The following is a 23673-nucleotide window of genomic DNA, read 5'->3' as shown; positions in this document are numbered from 1 at the left end:
GAAGGCATAGGGCCATGATTAGACTATTTTTTACCGTTAGTGACGTTACATTATTTTTTTGTTATTAATTACACGAGAAATGAAGAAAAACACGCGCCCAGAGTGGGGACCCAACCCACGCCTTTCGATGCCGGCATTTCTTTCTGCATTTCATAACGAGCCCATCATATCCAAACCCTATATATATATATATATATATATATATATATATATATATATATATATATATATATATATATATATATATATATATATATACATTTATATGTGAATTGCCGGATTGCCGGCGTTTTTGCTGTTTGCTGTCTAGCAGTTATAGAGTGCAGAACTTAAGAGCTGGCGCAGGAACATTTGCTCTTTGCGTCACTCCTGGTACAGGTTTGTGAATACTTATGGGTGGGATAAACCAGAGCGGGTACAAAGGCAGAGATGAGATCTCGTAATGTTGCGGTAAAAGGTCATGTAGATCTGAAGCAGAGGTCTCAGCCAATAGATGGTGACGTTGTCTCGTGACGAAACGCAAACATGCCCGAAGCAATTCCTGTTTGCGCAGCGCTATCGGCGTTAATCGTCTGCAGTCAATGATAGTACCAGGGAGGGTGTTGTTTTTGGGACGCCGATACACACCCGGAGTAGGCGCGCCTGCATCATTTCCAAAGCATTGAGGTTTCCTGCTGAGAGTGGAAACAACGCAGGAAGGCTGTAGCGTAAAAGACATTCGCAGAGAGCGTCGCAGAGGCGAAGAAGCGAGCAAACTGTCCAGCCACCAGTGTTGCTGGAAAGCATTCGAAAGATGTTGAAACATGACGAGAACTTTTCTTTCAAACTGCGAATATCGGGTGTCGATGTCAACAATCTGTCGAATGTGACGCCGATAAATTTATTTGTGACATAAGGTATTGGTATTCTCATTGCCGTGAGCTCGTACCGTGTGACCTCTCGTTTCGTAAAAGAGATGGCGGCTGATTGTGTTGCCGAGATTTCGAGTCCATGCACTGCGAGGAATACTGAGATAGAATCTATTCCCCGCTGAAGCCTCCCACGAAGCACACGCCTATTGCGGCCGAAGCACCATAAGCAAATATCATCGGCATAAAAGGAAATCGCGATAGGAGATGCCAAACATTTTTAATGCTGATGAGGGAAATATTAAAAAGCGCTGGTCTGAGTACAGGCGGCCACCCTAAAGGCTGTTTACTACGAAACAATAAATATGTTTAGTGTCTCTCTCTCTCTCTCTCTCTCTTGTGGAACGCCACGAGTTACGCTGTGCTTCGATGTGTCGCCATCAGAGGTGGTAATGAAGATGCTTCTGTGATTAAGATAATTCGACAGCCAGCCGTACATCCGACCACCAATACCCAAAGAGTGCGTTTGAAAGCGGATAGCGTCGTGCGTGGCAGAGTCGTACGCAGCCTTGATGTCCAAAAAAAACTTACACCATCTTCCCGTCGGGAACCCTGATGAGTACTTGAAGCATCATGTGGGTTCCGTGAGGTTCCATTGTGTTGCCGTTATTTTGAGTGATCTGGTGTTTAGTAGCACCAGAGGGAATTCCACGTCCTGGTCCACACCGGTGGCAAACATGGTGAGTACGCGGTGGTTCTCGAGGCACCGAAACTCCTCCGTCATGTTCTTGCGGATGTTGTCGTCTCTGTGGTAGAATCGGTAGTGTTCGTCAGCGTTGGTGAATTAAAGGTTGTGGACGTTGGTGCACCGGCTGAGAGCAAGATACGTGCCTTCCTCTTCGCAGCTTTGTCTTCTTCTTCTTCTTCTTCTTCTTCAGCAGTTCCCCTACAGAAAGATGAAGACGGTGGTTGAACGCGAAGCTATCTCGTGATGCATTTTTTGGTTGGCCAATCCCTCGGGGCATCCTGCCACAATCATCGTAAGAGGCGCTGCGGACGGGGCACGGACAAGTAATATCCCCCCGAGCAACAGATGCTCCGAATCTAAAAAACCGCCACAACGATGTTACGGAAGTGCTTTTTCGAGCTTGACGTAATTAGCAAGGGCGATTACATTGTCGATACTGCTCCTGCCTTTGCAGAAACCGGACATTTGTGGCGGATAAATATTTCTAGTACTTAGACCCCCATCTAGCCGAAGCAGCACCATTTTTTCATCAGCTTGCCTACGCAGCTAAAAAGCGCAACAGGTCGAAACGATTGACTTTCTGCGGGATCTTTTCCTGGTTTTAATATAGGCACAATACGGGCAATCCTCCAGCTGGGCTGCAGACGACCGGTCCTCCAGCACTGGTAGAAACTTTTCAGGAGAAATCTCTCTCCCGCTTCTCCCAGATGGGTCTGGGCTGTATAAGGTATTCCATGTGGACCAGGAGAAGCGCACTTGTTAACTGCAGATAAAGCCTTGACAAGTTCTGGTATTGTAAACGGGCCATTCGTAAGGGGCGTGTGATGTGATTCGCGTCCATTATCCGAAAATGGAAGTGACGGAGGTGACGTTTATGTGGCCGCAATTTTTCCACAGAACATCTCAGCGATGTCTAGAAATGTGGAATTGGTACGTAATGAAATTGAGTTAAATGGGTTGAGACACGTCGGGGGTGTGCGCACACTTCTGACGGGGCTCCATACTCTAGTGAGTGGTTTCCTGGGGTCCTACTTTGAGCAGAAAGATGTCCATTCACGTTTAGTCAATTTGCCCATGTTCCGTTGAATGCGCTTCTGCGCTCGTCTGGATTCTCGAATGTTTTCAGGTTTCAGTGTTTTACGATCGCTTCTTTCTGCTCGCTGGCCTATGGCACAAAATCTTTCAAACTATGCGTCGGCGACAGAAAATATCTTGGGTAATATAAAAGTCTTCGTGCTGGTTTTGCGCGCATTAGCCATCGTGCTTACAAATTCATCGTTGGATAACACGGAACTCAGACCTTCTTGGACTGCTGTGATAAATACCTCCCAGTTTGTGAATGGGACCTGAAGTTTTCTATAACTACCCGAAACACCGTCCGGTGTTATGTAGTTAGGGGGTGGTCGCTGCCGTGGGATTCAATATCCTTAGACCAGCTTAATCTGGAAAGAAGCGTGGAGGAAACGACGGTGACGTCAAGAGCGCTTGAAACGCCTTTACGGAAAAATGTTAGCCCCCGGGTATTAAGTATAGTCATGTAGTGCTGATAAGCAATATCTGGCAGGTTCTGCGCTTTAATTGTTGTTCTGCGGCTTCACCATGACGGATGATGCGCATTGAAATCACCAGTGAGTATATGCCAGGGCAGCGTAGCACGAAGGATTCTCTCCAAACGGTCCCTATCTAACGCCTTTCGGGGTGGTATGTAGGCGGCAATGACGGTGAAAGACAGACCTTCGATTTGCACAGTGGCAGCTGCGTATTCGTTTTCTGCACTTAGCGTCAAATCATAGTGTGTAATGGTGAGGTCATTTCTGAGAGCTGAAAGTACTCTTGTTGAAGGCACATCAGTTTTGGAACGCAGTAATGTGTATCCTGATAGGCGTGCGTCTTCAGATAGACGTGATTCCGGGATTGCGATCACAGGGAAACGGTGCTCGTTTACAAATCTCCGGAAATCTGGTGCTCGAGACTGCAGCACACCCGCATTCTACAGAAACATTGTGGCTGCATTACGACTTGGTTGCATTGTAGGAGTAAAGGCTGGAGTCATAACCGCTACAGCCACTCAGTGAGGAAGCGAGCCGCAGAGTGTATGAGGGTGATGAGCGCTGAAACTTCTGGTGTTAAAAACGAGGCCAGGAATGTACGCATGGCCTGTGTCAAAGAAAATTGAGGAGCTCAGTTTGCCCAAGCGTTGTTGATTGGAGGTTTCTGACTGACCTCCTCTAACGCATGTACGATGTAGAGATTTTACAAGACCGCTATTACGAGTCCCTCTGTGAGTTGAAACAGCAGTATGTTTTGCTGTAGGCGAGGTTAGAGCTGCAGGTGCGGATGCAACCGAGGGCAGAACTGGTGATGTGTGCACAGTTATATCTGGCGGGGCAGCTATTCTGGCGGCTTTGAGAAGACGCTGGGGTGGTGTTGGTTCCATGTACAGTTTCACCGACCGCCCGTTCTCGCGTAGAGGTAAAGGTTGGAAATCCTTGTCCACATCGACGGGCGTGTACCCATCAGGCGTTTTCATATTCCTCTTCAGCGTATCTTTCGTTGTCGTGCCGCAGTGCTGTGGCACAATCGCCTTGGCTTACTTATAATCAATTTTCTTAGTTGACTTTACGCTTTTGATATCATTCTTCTTACGGCGTACTGGGCAGTTACGGGATGATGACTCGTGCTGCTTGTTGCAGTTGGCACAGCGAGGATCCTTAACTCCGCAAGCAGAACGATCATGGTTATCTGCACATCTGGCGCAGCGCAAGGAAAATGTACATGCCGCAGCCACGTGGCCGAAACGTTGACATTTCGTGCACTGTCTTTGCGTTTCATTGTATTCGAAGGCACGATACCATGGTTCCAGGGGTAGGAGACAATGGGTGCATAAGAGGGAGGGAGGACGCATTCAAGCGCAACTGGGCTTCACGCCCTTTGTGATATGTGGATTGTGCTTGTTGGCAGATATAAACGTGGACGTCACAGAGCCCAATGCGCCCTCGCTATGGTCTTCCGTGGTTCAGCGCTTTCGAAAGGTCTTTGATAAAGATAGTTACCGCCCAAAGAGGAGCAAGAAAAACGGTCAACCTAATGTTTGTCCGCTATAATACACATCGAGTCATTAGAAGTTTCATTATGGTTACTGGTCGTGGATTATGCTTAATCGCAAATTCCAATAAAATGCGTTTTGTTTCTCGCACTTTTACAACACCACGCTGTGTGAGAATCAGAATATTTGGTTAAGACTTGCGTACTAGCTATAGGTCCAAGTCTGATTAACCACTTGCGTGAGGGACGAGTCGAGAAAGCGGGTGCCAATTATAAAGCCAAGCACATTCAATAAAATAGCATATATAGGAAATACACAGCACACCGCCATGAATGAAAAGTATTGTGTCTGAAATGCGCACAAGTATAGTTGAAGCGCACTTCAAATATGTATCGCATTTTGGAGATGTATTACAAGTGCAGAAAAAATGTATTTTCCAAATATTTACGAAATAGTCAGGTGTTTAATAAACAAGAATACTACTGGGATCTGAACACATAGGTAGGCCGAAAACTGCCTTCGAGGAGCAGGGGATGGCCGACGACTTCCTAACTTGTGAGGATGCGGTGTGCACCCAGCCCGATCACCGCTCGCACACGACGTGGAGGCTGTGAAGGGTGCTCAGTAGGTGTGCGGCTTCCAAGGTGACCGCGATGACACGGCGCATCACGACCGGCCCGATGTCATTCTCCCTCAAGAAAAACAGGCCCCGCAGGTGTGTGTAACTCACATCAATGACATTGTTCTGTATATCAGGAAGGAGGAATGTAGGTAAAGATCCATTTGGGGCAAGGTGTTTAGAGGAAACGGGTAGAAGAATAGAAGAAGATGCTTTATTCCAATATATACATGACGAAATGGTTACTCACGTGTCCCGGGCTTTAGCTCAGAAGCCTAGTACGGGCGCATTCCAAAATGGTATTTGAATACAATCCCTTCAGGAAAGCTTAGATAACAAACAATAACACTCGATACATCAGAAGCATGCTACTCGCAAAACAGGTATTTCTTTAACGCCAGTAAAAAAATTGACCCACACATAATATCCATAGGTAAATGGTAAAATTAGGCGACGACCATATGGACTGTACACCTTTAGTAAATTGAGGTGTTATAGCATGCATGCAACGTAACCCGCAAAGGCATTGAAAAAACTGATGACCCGCAAGGTGTATTCACAGTCAAGACCCAGTTAACGAAAATGGCGGTTTCGCAGTCGCGAACTAGGTTAAAAGTCATTTTGCTGAGTTCGTTAAATACTGTTGCTGAAGGTTAAGGCCTTGAAGCTGATATAAACATTGTTATAGCCCTTTTTTGGAGACGGTTTATGTGTGCTAGATATGATGCTTTGGTCAAACCCTATGACTATAAAATGGTTTGTGACAACAAAAAACCATAAAATAGACAAATACCTTAGGTTTCTTTCTTAAAATTTTATTTGCGTTAATTAGCGTGTGATGTCCGTAAGCTAGTTTCCGGCTTAATTCTTGTGTGTTCGGTGCCCGATGAAGTGAAGTGCCTAGATGAATTCCCAAATATTTATACCAGTCGACGTCGCCGACTTTTAGCCCTCCTATTTTTGAGGCAAACACTTTCGGCCCTCTTTTACGGGACAAGATTATCAAAATAAATTTAGTTTTTTTGTATTTAATAAGAGCTTGTTCTCGTTGAAGCACTTAAGTGTATTCTTGAGTTCTTTGTTTACACTCGAATGAATTTCAGTAAGTCAGGGATGTGTAATAATGAGAGCGGTATCATCTGCATAAAAACGGCTTGCACATTACACAGCGAGCTAGGGTAATGATTAATTAAAAGGTAAAAAAGTATTACAACTACAGCTGAGCTATGTGGCACTCCATAGCTTACTTGTGTAACTTATAATTTGTTTTAAGCTATCCGCAGAAACTGTTTGCGATTTCTTACGTAGCTCCTGAGAAATTTGTAGCCGGCCCTCGGAACCCATACGTAATAATTTAGTCAGGCGAATATAATGTTTACGGAGCCAAATATTTTTTTCATATCCAAAAAGACACCTGAACCGAATTGATTGTCATTTGGCGCATTGTTAATTACTTCTTCAACTGAGTGCACAGCCATTGCGGTAGAATGTGTTTTCCGAAAGCCGTGTTGGTTTTGGCTCAAAATAATATATTTTTCAACGTAAATGATCCTTTTTTGAGTTAATAAATGTTCAAGCATGATGTTTGCAAAAGACAATATTGTGATGCGCCGGTAATTACGGATATGATTCGGGTCATCTGCTTCGAATGTTGGGTCACCTTCCGTGTTTGAGCTCTTCCTGGTACATTCCTGCTATAAAAAATATTGGTTAAAAATTCTGTTTAATAAATGGCACTATATGAAAATGTTGTCCTTTAGTATATTGTGCGTAATTTTATCAGTGCAGATTTTTTTATTGGCTGGCATTTTTTCTTATTTGTGTAATTTCCTCCGCGTTAATTTGTTCGAAAGCAAAACTATTTTTAATCGGAGCGGGCAAGGTAGGATTACGGTTTTTGTCACTATTCTTCGAGCAAAACTATTTTTAATCCGAGCGGGCAAGGTAGGATTATGGTTTTTGTCACTATTCTTCGATAAAAAATGAGCCCCGTCATTGATGACAAATTTATAAAACATCTGAAGTAGACGTAAAGTGTCACAGTGTAGAGCCCTCCATCTTTCCAACACAGACGCCACGTTTACCGACAACATGGCCACAACTGTCACGGTAGGTCCACGTGAAGAAACCATCCGTTAACACTGTAATGTACCTTCCTGTACAGCTGCTGAAATTCAAGCCATTGCCGATTCGATCATGCTGCAACCCCATTCAACTGACCAAATTACCATCCGCACGTATAGTCAACCTTCCCTCAGAGAATTACCCGCCGCGGTGGCTCAGTGGCTAAGGCGTTGCGCTGCTGAGCACAAGGTCGCGGGTTCGATTCCCGGCCGCGGCGGCCGCTTTTCTGAAGGAGGCGAAAAGCAAAAACGCCCGTGTGTACGAGATTTCGGCGCACGATAAAGATCCCCAGGTGGTCAAAATTAATCCGGAGCCCTCCACTACGGCGCGCCTCATCGCCTGCGTTGCGTCGGTGCGTTAAACCCCACAATCAATCAAATCAATCCCTCAGAGAATTCGCAACTAACTCCTTACCTGCGCACATTCATCACGAGCTGACATGCTACATGGCAGCCCACAGTCACCTGCACGTATTTCTAGAATGGGTCCCAAGACACCGGGGAATTGTAGGGAATGAAAGGGCTCATTCCCTTGCTCGTGCAAATCGAAACCCGAGCGACCCTCAACCCTGGCCCCAGGACTACAGCCCCAAGGAAGAACGCGCCGCCCATCGCAAGGCCCGGAGGCAACAGCTGAAGGACCTTCGCAGATCCCGCTGTAATCTTCCTCCTCCCACTTCTGACCTCACACGCCGCGAAGGCACTTACATCCGCCAGGCTCAGACTCTCTCCCTCCCTTGTGACCTCGTTCTTCACTATATCATGACCCGAGATGGCACGCCCCACTGTCAGGTGTGTGGTGCCTATCCCGACGTTAAACACGCCTACTGGACTTGTCCTCGCGCCAGGCGATCACCTCACTTTCTTCATTCACACCTTTTACCATCCCACATTCCATACTCATGGGAAAACTGGGCCGCTCCTCCGCCTGATCTTCGCCCCATCCTTTGGCCTCGTCTCGCCCGGAACATTGCCCACGTGCGGGGCCCCGACACCTGCGGAATTCCCACCTGAACGTCTTCCAGGACCACCAGAACCACATTTTCGGCAGCCCTGACATGGGCCGCTTTAAATAAAGTTTGATCTCTCTCTCTCTAGTGTTCCCGAATCGGGCAAGTTAATGCAGTTGTGGATTTCAGATGATGAGAAACAATGGTCACCGTTATATGAGTAGGAAAGTCAGCTGAATTTTTGTCTAACACCAGGCTTGACTTTTTCAGGTTCTAGGTTCGGTGATATGATTCATAGTGGATGGGGACGTTTGCGTAACCCATAAAGCGGTTGGAATGTGATTTTGAAAGCCATAAGAAGCTGGTAAATGGTGGTGTTGTTGCCATTAGTGTTCATATTGAATTCTTCACAGACAATTACCTTGCTATGTGTATTCATAAGATATTGTCATATGTCCTCTATTATTTCCGAGAATACCGGTATTTCCCTAAAAGATAGCCTTCATACCATCCTGATTATGAGGACATTTTGAAGTTTCACAAACAGCACGTCAATTCCACTGGAACTTGTTCTGGTTTACGTTCCTACCTTCTTATGATCTCTCGTTGACAAAATGTGCTATGCCAGTCTGCCGCCCCTGGAACTATATTACCTTCTAATGGAGCAAAAAAGTTTCTAGTTTGGCAAGTTTGGATATTCGTCCTGTCTCAGCGATGTCTTGTACAAAGCAATAACGCATTATTGTGAATTTCGTTTGATAATTGCGCGAGTAATGTATCGACATTTTTGTTATACCTCTAATATTACAGTCACGTAAGCTCAGTTCGCGTGTTTTAAACCGTTCTTTGCAGGCATAAATGCAGTAATCATGTTAATACTAATAGAGTAAAGATACGAATTGTTAGGACGTAATGTATATATAATCTTAGAAAGCTCACCTGAGCTGGCTATGCGAATTGTCTTCGAGTTTTCCGTCCTTCTCGCCACCATCTTTGACTGTGGCACCCACACAAACTTCCAGTTCTTTTCTTTCTATTTTGCAATACCCATGAAAATAAGTGCTTTTTACTCGGCTCTCATATGTTCGTTTAGGAATACGGAGCGAGTGTCGCTGAAGACAATGTCATTTGCTGCAAACCTGCGATTTTTGGCTTCTTGCAGGACCTCTCTCTTGCTCCTTGGGACGCGAATCTCAGTATTATTTTAGTACTCTCTTTGTTCTTGGCTGGCACTCTAGGCACAACGTCAATATCTGAGGGCTCAACTGTTGTGTAAAATTTTCAGGAATTTTGTGCACTACTCATACGAGTGGCTCTTCTTTCTCTTGCCAGACTTGCTCAGTTCTTATGTTGTTTTTTTCCGCTATACTGCTTCAGTTGTATGAGTTCGATTCGTGCTCAAACCAGCGATTACCCTAACTGCTTCTTTTCGACATTCAAGGTGGCAACTCCTTCTTTCGTGCATCTAGCGCATTCTTTGTCGTTCGAAGCTCCTACAAAGTCTTATTCATGTATCCCGTGCATGCCTTCATCTCGTCTACTCCCTTTTTTTAGCTTGCATTCATATCAATAACAAGTTTGTACAGCTATTTGAGTGATACTCAGGTTTGTCCCCCATACTGAACAGCGAGCGATCCAAGCCTCCAAAATCAAGATTTCTCGAAGCAGTTTTTTCCCTTTAAATAAGGAGAAATGAGAGTATTATTCTGATGCTCACCTTAAAAGATCTTCGTTTTGGGTATCACACATTGAATTGACAGGCTCGGACCTTTCTAACCCACTTGCCGCAAATCAGCATATTGTGAGAATAAAAATTCTTGCATACCGAACATTTGTTCTCCAAGTGTTAGTAGGCATCGTGTATTTAAATGTCAACCCATTTATATCTTTCTCGCAATTCCATGCCAGACAGCATTGCTTCAACAATTTGATAACGGCAGAGTAGTCGAATAAAAGCAATACAACATCGCTCAAGCAACCCCTGGGCATTTCAAAACCCGCGTAACTTTTCGTCGGGGCTTCTTCGCCATATTGCACGGGCCAGGAATAAGAAACCCTTCTTTATCACTGCTACCATTTAGGCTCTACATCATCACCTACGATCATTTCATCGCTTCATTAAACAGGCATACGTCATCAATGAATAGTTGATCCTTCCATCACGCACCAAAATCCGCCATACACGGCCGAGTGACATACACGTGCCCGTTTTAGGATATATCACACCGTAGTTCCATAATATAATTTTACCCTTTAATTTTTTTTATATTTAATTGCTTCCGTTGTTTTTGTCATGTACTCTGCATATATCTATAAAAAATTCTTCCTCTCTGAGATACGTCCTTGTAGCCTTAAAAAATCACGAGTTGAAATAAAGCGCATATCAGCTAACTGCACCGATTAAAGGCTGTTCTTTTGATTTGTACAATTTCTATCCTATATATACACGCAACAGGGTATATAAACATGTGATGTTTTTCCTTATTGACCAACAAAGTGCAAAAAAAATTCCCAGCGATACCAGGTACAATGGAATATATCCCATGTACCACACAAATGTCACACTCGAATGGCTAGCTTAGAGTAAATCTATTACGGTACATTACAGCAGTAAGTAAAAAAAGTTTTTTGTCTGGGTTTACATTCTTTGGTATGCGTTTCGTCTCTTTATAATTACTTCCCTGTTTTGTCGCACAATTCTGCAACTAAATGCAAATCTTCATGCGCCACAAATATTCATGCAGAATGGCAACGCTATTGGTTTGCTGCATAAGCCAAACCTCTGTGCAACGTATGTAGTCAAAAATATGCAGCCCCAAACTGAGGAGAGTAATATGCATTTGTATGTGATTGGAGCGAGGTCCTTTCAAACAGTGCTGTCTTTGCCGCATTCTAAGAAAGAACAATACGTACGGCCAGCAGTTTCATGTGGCAAATGCCGAAGGAGTGCCTGTCAACCAACGTGGGCAATGCACTGTCGCGAGACCATTCCTTTGGCAGCCCATTTTGGTGAGAGCTGCCCGCGGCTATTCTTCCGCGTGACATTAAACAAGGGTTGCGACATTTCCACGTTCTGGGCGGTTGTGGGTGCTCCTAAGACGTGGTTGTATTTTGAAGTGTCAATTCGGCAGTCCTCTCCGCGTGGGCAGAGTGTTTACTTGTTGCTGTTATTTTGAGCAAGTGACAGTTTCTCTGTATTTTTATGTCTGAACGAGAACGAGGGACCAGCTGGGGCCCGGAGCTGCGACAGCTTAGAAAAGTAAATTATGCATATTACGACGCACCGTGTAACATGGTATTGAATTACACGTTGTCGAGCTTTACACCGCACTGATGGAAGGCCAACTGACCTTCCATTTCTTTTTTCATGCAGCACTCCAATTTCAGTTGCAGTAGTTGATCAGTGTTTGATTGATGCAGTGCATTTCGAGAGTGAAATACAAACATCAATCAATGCGAATGAAAAGAGATGTTTGTTGGATTGCCTGTTTTTAAATAAATATAAAAGCTTGTTTTTGAATAAAATGCGAGTGTTTTATTTTGACTGTAGGCATTTCTAGAATTTCTTGTGGAGCGACTGGAGGATATTTCGGAGATATTGTCCGCGATATATGTTAGCACTCATTTCCCCCCAAACCTTTATGGCGCCTGAGCAGTCCTTATTAAGTGGTAAACGCGAAATCGTTGAATTGTGGACCGGGTAAGCTGGTATTCTGAGAGGCGTCACGTTATTCGGGTGCAGCTGATACGAACGGTTAATAGCCCATCGCTGCATAAACAGCACCGATGGAGTTTGTGAACATGTGCCGCGTCTGATGCAGCGCCTTCATTTTATGCATGGTAATGCTGTGGTGCCTAAGGGGGCTGGTGTCCAGTTAGAAAACATTGTCATTTTCCTTTTGCTAAGTGTGCTTCATCTCTGTGTTGCACCTACTCAGAGTCTTGCCCAGTATATCTGGGTTATACCCAACAAGCAGAACGTCTTTTGCCCTCACATAATTGTTGATTGTGTATTTGCTATGCTCAAAATTATCCGGTAGTACTGAGTACATGTTTTAACAAGCGTTTCTCGCAATATTAATTGGCACACCTTTACAGAACTAAAATAAGGAAGTTACTGTTTTTTGAGTTCGGCGTTGGTCTGACATCCCGGAAAACCCCAGTTTAAATCCTGCGACTCAAAATTCATCCCACTTTTTTTTGTCTTAGTTACTTCGATAATTACGGCTGCCATGAGAAACGTGGCACTAATCACAACGTTTAACTAACTCATCTTTATCCTTTCAGCAGCAAGGTATTATTTGTGCAGGGAGGTCAGATATTTCACAATGTACTTTAGTAATGATTACGCAATTTAGTCACCTAACTGTGAAATAATCCCGAAACTTTTGCGTTAAAGGTGACCACCATCAGCCCGCCCCCATGTGCTGAACGCTCTCAATGTACAGCAACACTTGTAAAATGGTAATTATGCCAGATGCAAAATATAAATAAGACTTTCAAGGTAGAGATAACGTTATCAACAATGTCCAACCCATTAAACGACCGCATTCTTGCATAGGTAGTGGAAACTTTATTGAAAAAACAGAATGGTATGTTGTCAGATTTCGTCTTTGAGGGTGCCGTTGGGGTTTGCCACCTTCTTCGGGCGGTCAAGGCACCAATTTCTGTTGGGAATGCTGCACTACTCGAGAAATTTTTCTTTGTTCTCAGCCCATACTAGAGGTACAAGGGATCTACCTCGCTAAATTTTGTGTAGGCCGGCTATAGTGGGTGAGACAGACGTCATTGTGTTCAAATTGGTTACTAGAGAAGTTGCTTGCGAAATACTCAGCTTATGCCCCTGGTCTCTAGTCTATGATGGTGGGGCAGCACTATAGTGTGCCTACCCACTTGCGGTGTTCTTCTAAATTTTTGGTCGGCTGCCAAGACGTAGGCCACCGGCAGCTAATAGTTCTACCGGGCCCGGTTGCGTATTCCCAAACCATATCCCCTAGGTGCCCAGGGCAACCACACATACCTCCCTCCCTCCTCCCCCCCCAAGCAACGTCACAGCACCGTGACGTCACGTCCTCTATGTGCGCGACTTCATTCGAAGCCATCATATACTAATCTGTCTAGTATTTTGTAGCCTTTCAGCCAGTAGTAAATGATCGTAGAAGACCTGCATCAGTCATGCACGTGTGCATCCGTCCCTTTACACATTTTTTTTTGCAGTAGGTATTGTTTTTCACAGCGTTCGAAAACACTTGGGAAAGGTTCTGCTGTCTTTTGTTGTTTCCCAGGTTGATTTACGCAACATAGCAATAGCGATTGTACATTTCATGCCGGCTTTAAATGTCAAATGACTCATGCAGCAAGAGCCACTTTGTATAGCTTTTTGATGATTGTTGTCTGTGTAACAATGTTTAAGATAAAGGTTCATCTAAAATAAGCATACCGACGTGAGACACGTGTCCTGACCAGAAGAGCAATCGTAACGTTTTCATTAATAGTAAAACGATGGAGAAGCTTTCAATCATATTATTAGCCAGCTCAGTCGCCCCAATTCTGCCTGTCGCTAGCGACCCCCGCGACAAATGCACCAATGTGGAGTCAATGGATGGATGGAAGGTAAGTTGATTTTCCTATAGATATACCTGTGGATGAGTGTCCAAAGTATGTATTTGATTTTTACTGATTGAATCTTCTCATTTGGTTGTTCCATGAACGTCAGATAAGGTTTTAAGGAAGTTTGAACCTATTTGGATGTTTTTTTGTATTGAAAGGTCGTTTTGTCTCGTTTCTGCGGAGTTATAGCAAGGGTCCTAACTGTCATTTTTACATTTTGAACAGCCAACAGTGTAAATAGGTTTAGGCATATTTCTGCTCTAGGCATTGTTGGTTATCAGCCTTATTTTGCATCTACTATGGTTTAAATACGGTAAGACATGATACGAATTATTCTATTTATTGCAAATGGGTTCGTCATAGTGGTAATTCACTCGTTTAACATATGACCTACCGAAAACGAAACCCAGTCACGCATAATTACTAAACAGCTTGTAGCAGTTGAAAAAGCTTGGGCGCATCCTTTTCAAGACTTGTCATCTGTGAGCCGATGATAGCAGCGAGCGTTTCTTGGGAGCGGCGTTGATCGTGCCTCCAAACCTAACCTTTCTCGTACACCCTAATATCTATAGACATAGCCTAAATGTCGAGCACAACGACGTCCCATTTATTACAAACTCACTAAATGACAAGCTACGGATATGGAAACCATTTAACATTGTTAGACACAACATTGTTAGCGCTTATCTCAGAAAAAAACGCTGGAATGCTTTAGCCTGTATATGTATCGTATCTAGGGGGAGGTTTATGAGTTATTTTCGCTGGTACAGATGTCCGACCACAGCGTTCTTGCTCAATAGAAAATCAGTTTTTGAAGTGCTGTATCCGTAAAACAAACGGGTTTTTCGAAGTGATATCAGCCACTTAATGGAACATTTGTGGCTGCGTTGTCAGTTGAGCAAGAAAAATCAATTCGTTGGAACGTAACATTTCCTACTGCTGCGGTTTTTTTATTGGTGGCTATCGACGGTTCCATTTAACCCAAAAAGCAGGCTAGATGCAAGAAACAAACAAGCGCAATAGCTATGTCTGCTCGTTCGTCTCTCGTCTTTTTATACCCTTTGTTTCTGACAAAGCCGTGGACCGGGGACACCAACATCTCAAGCTCACAGCCGTTCGTGTTTACAAAAATATCATTACTCAAAAATGACGACAAGAATAAGGTTAAAGTAATTCGATTCCCAGTGTTTGATGGCCCTTCAACTACGTAATCTGCCCATGCCGCCATGAAAGTACGATTTTACAATCGGTGTTTCTTTATTTAGCCAATTCCAAGTAGGGGTGTCGCATTCTATGTATCGGCAGTAGGTACGTATTGTATTCGAGCCTGGCGAGGTGAGAGCCTCGGCTTTTTAGATATTTTTAGATCTTTAGACGTGCCCTGCACATAAAAGAACATCGTTATTTGGTCTGGTACGCAAAGTTTAGGGTATTTAGGCACAACGTTTATGCTGGGAGGGTTGTTGAAAAAATCTTGAAAGGACAAAAACTTTTCTATATTTGGGACGGCGGGGCCTGGTACCAATTCCATAAGCACGAGCGCGAAAGCACCCACTTGCAAAATAAAAAAATATTTAAAAATCGGCAAGATCACAATAGCAAACCACAAAGGAGATGAGGAACACCGCATCGGAACACTGATGACCTCTACGTACTGCTGAGCCTTTATGGAAATTTTGACTACATGTACGATACCGCGCCCCTCTTAGTTTTAAATTGTAGAGCCGTATGCACTTCCGGAGGCTAGCGGGGAAAGAATACCCGAATTATTTACGACGGCACGAAGACTCTCTTTGCACCCTAGGTAATCAAAGAAACATCCGTTTGCGATTCCGAACCGATGGAAAAGTATTCTAGAAACCGCCAGTGTGCACGGGATAACTAGTTACTGCCGTGGCGTAGGGTGGGCAGCGGTTCCATTGTGTTTTGCGCGGGGCCTGCTGAAATTACCTCTCGCTTCCGTTTTACCGTTATTTCTGTTCCTGGTCTTTTTCCTTCTTCGCTTCCACGTTCCATTATTAAACCAATATCCTCTGTTCAAAGTAGGCTGAAATATAGTTCGAGCTTACGCCGTGGTAAGATGCGTCATCTTCAGTGAACGTCATGCTGCGGTACCGGTCCAAATATAGTCAAGCCTAGGGCTTAATGCTAGACTTTACGTCATACAGTCGCATCTGCGAACTAGTCACAGATTCAAAGCCCTTAAATTCAAAGATTATTTACCATCACGAACCGCTCTCAATGGGACCGTTAACTCACAATGAATTTTGTCCTAAATCTCCTTAGCCAGCACCACTTGCTATTCAAAGAGTATTTTTCGAAAAGGCATCGCGAAACCCTATTCTCCAAATGACTTCTATAGTACTACTACTACTAGGAACACCAACGTTAAGGTGTAAGCGCTTTACGTATTCCGTGGGTTCGCGTTTATTCCGCTGTAACAATTCAGTTGCGGTGTTCGGCATGTTCTCCTTTTGTATTCTGCATCTCGTCTGTTCGATATCGCATTCGCACTACATTTTCCTACTTTGGTTTGAAACCAATTACTTCACTTTTAGTTTCCTGAGAACCCGACATTTTATTGTGGGTTCCCTTCGCCCTAACCGAAGACTTTCGAATTATCGAGTCATATAATGGACTTTAACATGTGAGAAAAGGAGCGTTATTTGATATCATCTAGCACGAGTTTTTAGTTGTAACAACGGCGTGTGCAATATTATGTTGCTGTATCCTGTCTTGTGTAAAAAACACGCTTTCTGAGACGTTACACAAGTAGCGCACCCAAGCGTTATCTTTAGGAACCGTATAATGAGTGTTTATTCACGCAGTCCAACTATTAAAAAGCCTATTGTCACTTATTACGGAACTGAAAAGAAGAAAGTAAGCAGTACGACAAGCAAATGGCATGACTACTCGCTTTTGCGCGAAACAAGCGTCTAGCTATATTTAATTAAGTGCTTGTGTCCCATTCCAGGTGCTTTTACAAACAGTACTGGTTCCTCGGATAAACACTTCCAGGTTGGGGCTGCAAATGTGTGTAAAAAGACAAAAACAACCGAATATATCACAACTGAGCCCATTACACTCCTAGGCCTTCCAATTGGAACAAAAAACAGTCCTGGCATTTGGCTCAAAAGATTAAAACAGAAATGGAATGCCATACTGCACTCCATTCGTCGATTGTCGAATAAATATGGTGGAGCATCGCAGAAAGCCATCTTGAATATGGCCAGGGCTGTCACTGTGAGCACCCTCACGTACGGTGCAACGGCTTACGACCTCAACAAGACGAACACCAAAACCATTCAGGTGCTACATCGGGCGACCCTCAGGACAGTCACTGGCTTACCAAAGCACACACCCATTGGTAAACTGGAGCAAGCTGTACCTCTTCCTCCTATTGAAGCCATCATTCAGGAGGCCAAAGCCCAGGCGGACTTCAAAAGACCCCTTACACACCAGGGACACGCCTTAGTAGCGTGGGACGCCAGAAGACCACCAGTATTGTCAGATTACCCAGTCCCCATAGCACCCTGGCAGCGACCAGCAATTGATACTTCTACGCACAGCAGACCTATAGAGCGTGCTAATACTCTATTGCGACAGCGACGAATCCGACGCCTCGAAAGGGATCGCCTTCAGAACGAAGTGGACATTTTCACGGACGCAAGCGTAAACCAGTACGGCGCGGGCCTTGCTTGGACATGCCCTGAGGCACCGGTTCTCTCAGGGTACACTACCATACTTGGCAAAGAACTTTCCAGCCTCGATGCGGAGCTGTACGCTATTAACAACGCAGTGTCAGCTATCGCTTTTGACTGTGACCCACCTCTACCGCCCTCCATACGCATACTCACAGATTCGTACGAGGCCCTCACAGCTTTGCGATCGTATGATTCGACCCACCCTGTCGTCCACGAAATTCTGTTTCAAATTCAACTCCTCAAACGGAACAACACCAACATCCGCGTCGACTGGGTACCTGGCCACGAACCATTTTCTTCAGGCAACCAGGCGGCTCATGTGGCCGCTCAGGAGAGTTCCCCCTCTTATCCTCCACTGGTGCCTGGGGTAAGGCCGTCGCGGTCCCCCTCTCCCTCCCCAGCGATGCGTATTCATCAGCACAAGAAGGACCGACGCACACGTCTAAAAGCCCTAACTCCAGCTGGCTACCTCAGCCGCCTACCTCCTATTCCCCGCTCAGGCGAAATTTTTATTAACAAATATATTGCAAATTCAGCATACACACCTGAAACACTTCGCAAGTGGTACACCCCTCAGCTGCCCCCTCGATGTCCTTACTGCCGTGCCACCACTCCATCAGACCTCGCACACCTAGTTTGGTGGTGCCCAGCTTTCGCCACGCACCGTACATTTAAATCTCCCCAACCCCATCCCGATCCACAACAAACTGATGCACAACTATTATATGAAATAGCGGTTTATTCATTTAAAAGCGGTCTGGCACGGGTTGTTTGAGCGGGTCCTCCCCCGAACGAACTGGTGTATGTGCTCTAACCCTATTGCGATCACCATGAACTGGCCCATGAATTGCAGGTTCTAAGAACTGGCCCAGTTATTGAGTCTACTGAGAACAACCAGCATTTATTTGTTTTTTTTTTCTCTTACCCTCCCTCCCCATTCCTTTCCCCCATCGTGACCAGTGGTCATCCTTTTCTATTAAAGGCTGTCTCTCTCTCTCTCTCTGCAGAAACATTTACCCAGTATCAACTCTGGCAATGGCCATGACGTTAGCACTGTATTTTCAGTTTAGCAGTGAAAAAAATGGAGACATTATTTGAGCAGAATCATATCACCGAGAGCCGAGGTATTTTGCAGTAGGATTGGAAGGTATATCACGGTGAACAGAACAACACTTATTTACCTTCTCCACTCATTCCTTTTGCCGCATATATTATCCAGGAATCAGTCCTGAAGCGTCAGCTGAAACATTATCATCGCACACTTGGAAAAGAAAAGCTTACAGATGACTTACATATTTCACCCACAAGGCCATGCCTGTTTTCAATTAAAAAGCTTGGAAACGAACTCAGACGCCGGTGTTCAAAGAACACCCTCCTCTGCGTGGTTCGCCTCCCGTATACCATCCTCTCTTTGAAACACAATAGAATAGGGATACGTTGTTGCGACGCCAACTAAGACTAAAAATTACAGCGACACGCTTCAATTCTGGGTTAGTCATCCTGTTCAATAACTGTCTACGCTGACCTTCACCTTATAAAACCCATGAATATTAGTCACATAAGACAGGAAGTAGCATCCCTGTAAACAAGTGCAATTACAAAGGCTTGCACCACCCTCCAACCCCCCTCCAAAAAACAGTGGGCCTTACGCCATAATTGATTTGCTAAGTTCCACAACTGCACTTGGTGAAGTTTTTGTCGGTGACTTCACAAGAACAAATTTCAAGGACGTGGTATCTCGTGAAATAGATTCACTCTGCCAATACTCAGTACTGATACACCTATCCCTTGCAGGGCCTATTTCTTTAAAACAAACAAGCCACTCTTTTAAACAAATTCAGCCAAGGCTGTGGCCTAAATAGCGATTCCGTCATTCCGCAGCCGAGGGAGTAGCAGGAGGGGCTTAGTGAGCTTCCAAAGGTGATGCTACGAAGGCTACGCCAGTTCAGATAGAATAACACATCGGCTTGTGTCGTTGAAGTTGCTAGTGTCAAAACGACTTAAAATACAATGTTTCTGAACTTAAAAGAAGCGAACGTGACAATCGCAGCCACGAATTATGACCCATTCTACGCCGTGGAGGTAGATGACCAGTGCAGCTGCCATGAAACGTGTGTTTGAGCATGCAGTTCAGAATTTCTGTTGATCAGCAGTCACTGCGAGGAACACGCGAGCACGCATTTTTACTTGTCTTTGGGTTTTTTTATGCAAGGGCGTTTTACGACTACCGTCCTGTCTTGGGCCCGGACAAACGTAGGCACGCGAAACCTTTCGACTTATTCACCATGCAGCCGGAAGTGGATACTCCCGACCTACCCACTACGAAACGAGAGTAGAGGCAAAGTAAACTAGGCACGCAAGAGCTTTGACACATTGAGAGTGAAGTGAGCATACACACGGCCTACAATGGTCGCATAGGGGGAAATATTTGAGAAAGATTTTATTGTGAAACAAGCGCGAGACCAAATAAAAACTACAAGCAAACAAGCAAATAGGTGCACAGCCAATGAGCGAGTCCGGCCTGACCAGTACAATGTAACTACTGTCATGTTGCATCAATCACTCTTGGGGAGAGATGGGAACTATTGGGGTTTTGTCTGAATGTTGCTGCAGTGGTTTGCCATCTCCCGCGATTATCTTATTCCAACGGGGGTAATTACTGGCGTTAGTTTGATGCTTTTCACGCTGGAGTGGAATTAACAAATGTAAGTGTGTTGTCTTTGTCCAACCTGGAGGAAAACGTTTATGCTTCTATCAAATAAAGGTAAAAGACAAGCTGGCATATCATTTAAACAGAGGAGTCTATTTCGTGGTTAGGAATGTTTTCAACACCAGGAATTGTATTTTATCTAGACACGCCCTAAATATACTGGAACTTTGAAAGTGTGCAATGATAAATTACTCTACCGACGCCATTTACACTACCACAAAATGTAATTTTCAGTACCACAGTTGCGTATTTTATTTTAGCGGGTGCCACATTGTCCGGTAGTTCGGCAGACTTTCATAGTCCTTGAGCGAAATCCACTCGTTAGCACCAATGGCAACATAGCAGGCTGAATTCCCCCAGTCAGAGAAGAGTTGTATAGGCAGACCGTGGCAAGGCTGCTCATTAGTGACAAAAGTACTAAACTTGACAATTCTTGTTTAGAATGCTTGAACTGACGTAGGGGGTTTAAAAAAAAAGATCAGAAAGACAATGAAAAAAAATCAGATTCCTTCCGGCTAATAACAGGAATCACAGTAAATTCGAATGAAAAAAGATCAAACAAGAAGGTATAAGTAGGAATCAAGAGTAGTAAAAAGTAAAAACAGGCGATCAATATAAGCAATGTACATGACCAAGTAGAGTTAGGTTTATCAAGGTATATTGTAAGAAATAAGTGAATGAAGGTGGCATTAGTCAATGTTTCTTGCTCTGTACTTTGACGCATGCTGGTTTGACGTGCAAGCGCAGTAAAGTCGCGCCGGCATACCTTTGGTAGGATTGTGCACGCCAATAGTATGTTTACAGGTCACAAATGCGCGCACAGGGCTTTGCAATGACCTGAAATACTGTATAAAACAACCATGCTGCTTGACGGGGGACCTTTTCCTTAAAGACAGCCGCCGACGACGACTGCACCGACATCACTGCAGCGGAGCAGAAGCTACGGACGGGGCGCTTCCACTCGTGGCTTATCTTGAAGGCTCTTCGTGGTAGAAGAGAACCTCGCGCATCGGTCTGCCACAGCATGTCCTAAGCCATGGGAGTTGCTGGGAATGGGACTTGCCTGCAAGCATGGCTACTGGTGAAGGCGTCGACCAAAGCTGCAAAGCGTAGCTAACGCCAGCCGTGATCACGGCGCTTCCGATAGTTCTAAAATTACCAGCCAATGTTTGCAGTTCGGTCCTGAGGTGAGACTGCAATCGCTCGGTTTCAACCAGTGTGAGAAGCGAATAAACACCTGCTTTATTAAAGCCTTGCTTTAGCATCCCTTACTGGCTAGTAACAACAAGGCGATACTGCTTGAAAGTAATGGGGTGAAATCAAATTGAGTAACTTGCATTGAATTGAATGAATATAAGTCAAATAGGCTCTATAAAATTCATTAAGGTTGGTTGGGTTAGCGAATTAAGTGCCTGACTTAGTGTATGGAGGTGGCCGACATTGCGAAACCATTGAGCGTTGGATAAATTAAGAGATTGTAAACAAAGAACATCATGTGTCTATCTTTATGCATCACAAATTGGTAAGTATTCGCCTTCAAAATAACCTAACAATAACTAAGCGTCAGTGGCATCTACATTCTTTGAAAGGTTTTCATGAGGTGCACAAGCAGCTATATTGTGCCGTTACAGTTTTCATTATAATAATACTTGTTTCTACCTAGGATCGCTAATATCTTCTTCTCAGTCAAAAAATACGGCCACTTGTTCGTCCCCTTTTAAAAAAGGTGCATGGTTGGTTCGCCCCAGCTCCGACAAAAAGGCGAGTCGTTTGCGCTGTTGCACAAACTTGAAGAACCACGTGTATTCGAAGTAAAAGACGTTCATTGGCTGCGTCTGTTTGCATTTGGCATGCTTGCACACACATAGGCGGCTGCTGCCTAACGAGGCGCCGGCAAAAATGGCTTCCCGAGGGCCTGAATGTTTGTCAGCCGATCTTGCACGTGACAATGGCACCGCTTAGAATGCTCTAAAGAAGGTACTCTTAACAGCAATGCGGCTCACGTGCCACAGTTAGGGTAGGATTGGCTCACGACTGCAAATTCAGTAGCAGGAAAAAAAAACCTATCATCGCTATTAATTAGCAACTTTCTTCAAATGTCCGTATTAATCCCGTATCGCCGGTTGTGTGCTTCTTATTGCATAAGGCCACTTTATTTTCGCTGGATATTTTTCGTCCCTAATGCACAAAACCTCTGTTTTGAGAGCAGTTTCTGAATAGAGGACAATGAAGACATGGTTCGTACAGCACTATAACTTCAGATGATTGATATTTTACTTTTTTTTAATCTCAGCGACCTGTCAAACAAACGCTACCACGCCCTCCCGGAGGGTTTTCTTGCTTGTGTGCGACGAACATCAGTCGGCATTCAATTACCTCAAAGGGAAAGAAGCAACAAGGACTGATGTATGGACTCCTAAAAAGCAGCACCAAGGCTGTTTCTCTTGAGGAGCTGTCATGCCAAACACATAGAGAGCATATATTAACATTTAGAGGCTAATATAGAGAGCACATTCGACGTTGCTTCATCCGAGGCGGTGAATACTTTAGGGTATTAAACTGCGAAGCTGAAGCAGAGGCCACGATGATCCACCTTTACACCCCATGGTTGGAAGTGGTGCGCAATCACAAAAAAGAAACCGTCGAAATATTCGTCGAAATAACTGGGGTTGAAAGTGATAGAGGGCGTCACGAGGCAAACTATTTTTCCTGTTATTTAGCAAATGGGGCAGGACGTGGTAAGCTGCCACTCCGTACCTTCATTCCGGGTCTATGGAGCTTTTCTTGTTTACGTAGAAAAGGTAGAGCATGTCAATTTTCCAGAATGTGATCGCACGAAGAAATTGATTAATCCCTCTCGATCCTATCTGAAAAAGCAATTGTTAATTGTTAAAGGACGTGACGAAAGTCGTTTTGTCGTTCCGTTATGCATCCGCGTGTAGGAAGACGCACTTCCTGAATGGTGTGATTTGGTGGCTTTCGCCCTATACTATATGACCCCACAAGACTGATCTTAAGTTCAGACACATAATGTCGGAGAATATGACGACTCTCCTCCCCACTGCTCAAAAAGTAGCGTTTCTGCCCAGTCGCAAATTTTCTCAAAGATGAACAGCGACGCAAATGCGTTGTTAGACCACATGACTTTTAAAAGGGTAAAGAAACCATGGTATTGGTCGAGCAGCTCAGGGGACCCCTATTCGAGGTTCAGAGGTGCGAAATCCTGTGCAGCGTTCTGAAGGAGCATGTTCTCATGTGACATTGTACGACACACCATTGCTCAATGGCACCCCATAGCCGACGACGAAGGACTCC

The sequence above is a fragment of the Haemaphysalis longicornis genome, unplaced genomic scaffold, assembly GCF_048455015.1.
Source record: "Haemaphysalis longicornis isolate Haplotype H1 unplaced genomic scaffold, Haemaphysalis longicornis Haplotype H1 scaffold_7, whole genome shotgun sequence".
NCBI classification, from domain to species: Eukaryota; Metazoa; Arthropoda; class Arachnida; order Ixodida; family Ixodidae; genus Haemaphysalis; species Haemaphysalis longicornis.
The sequence above is the reverse complement of the archived record's forward strand: the minus strand, read 5'-3'. Positions refer to the sequence as shown.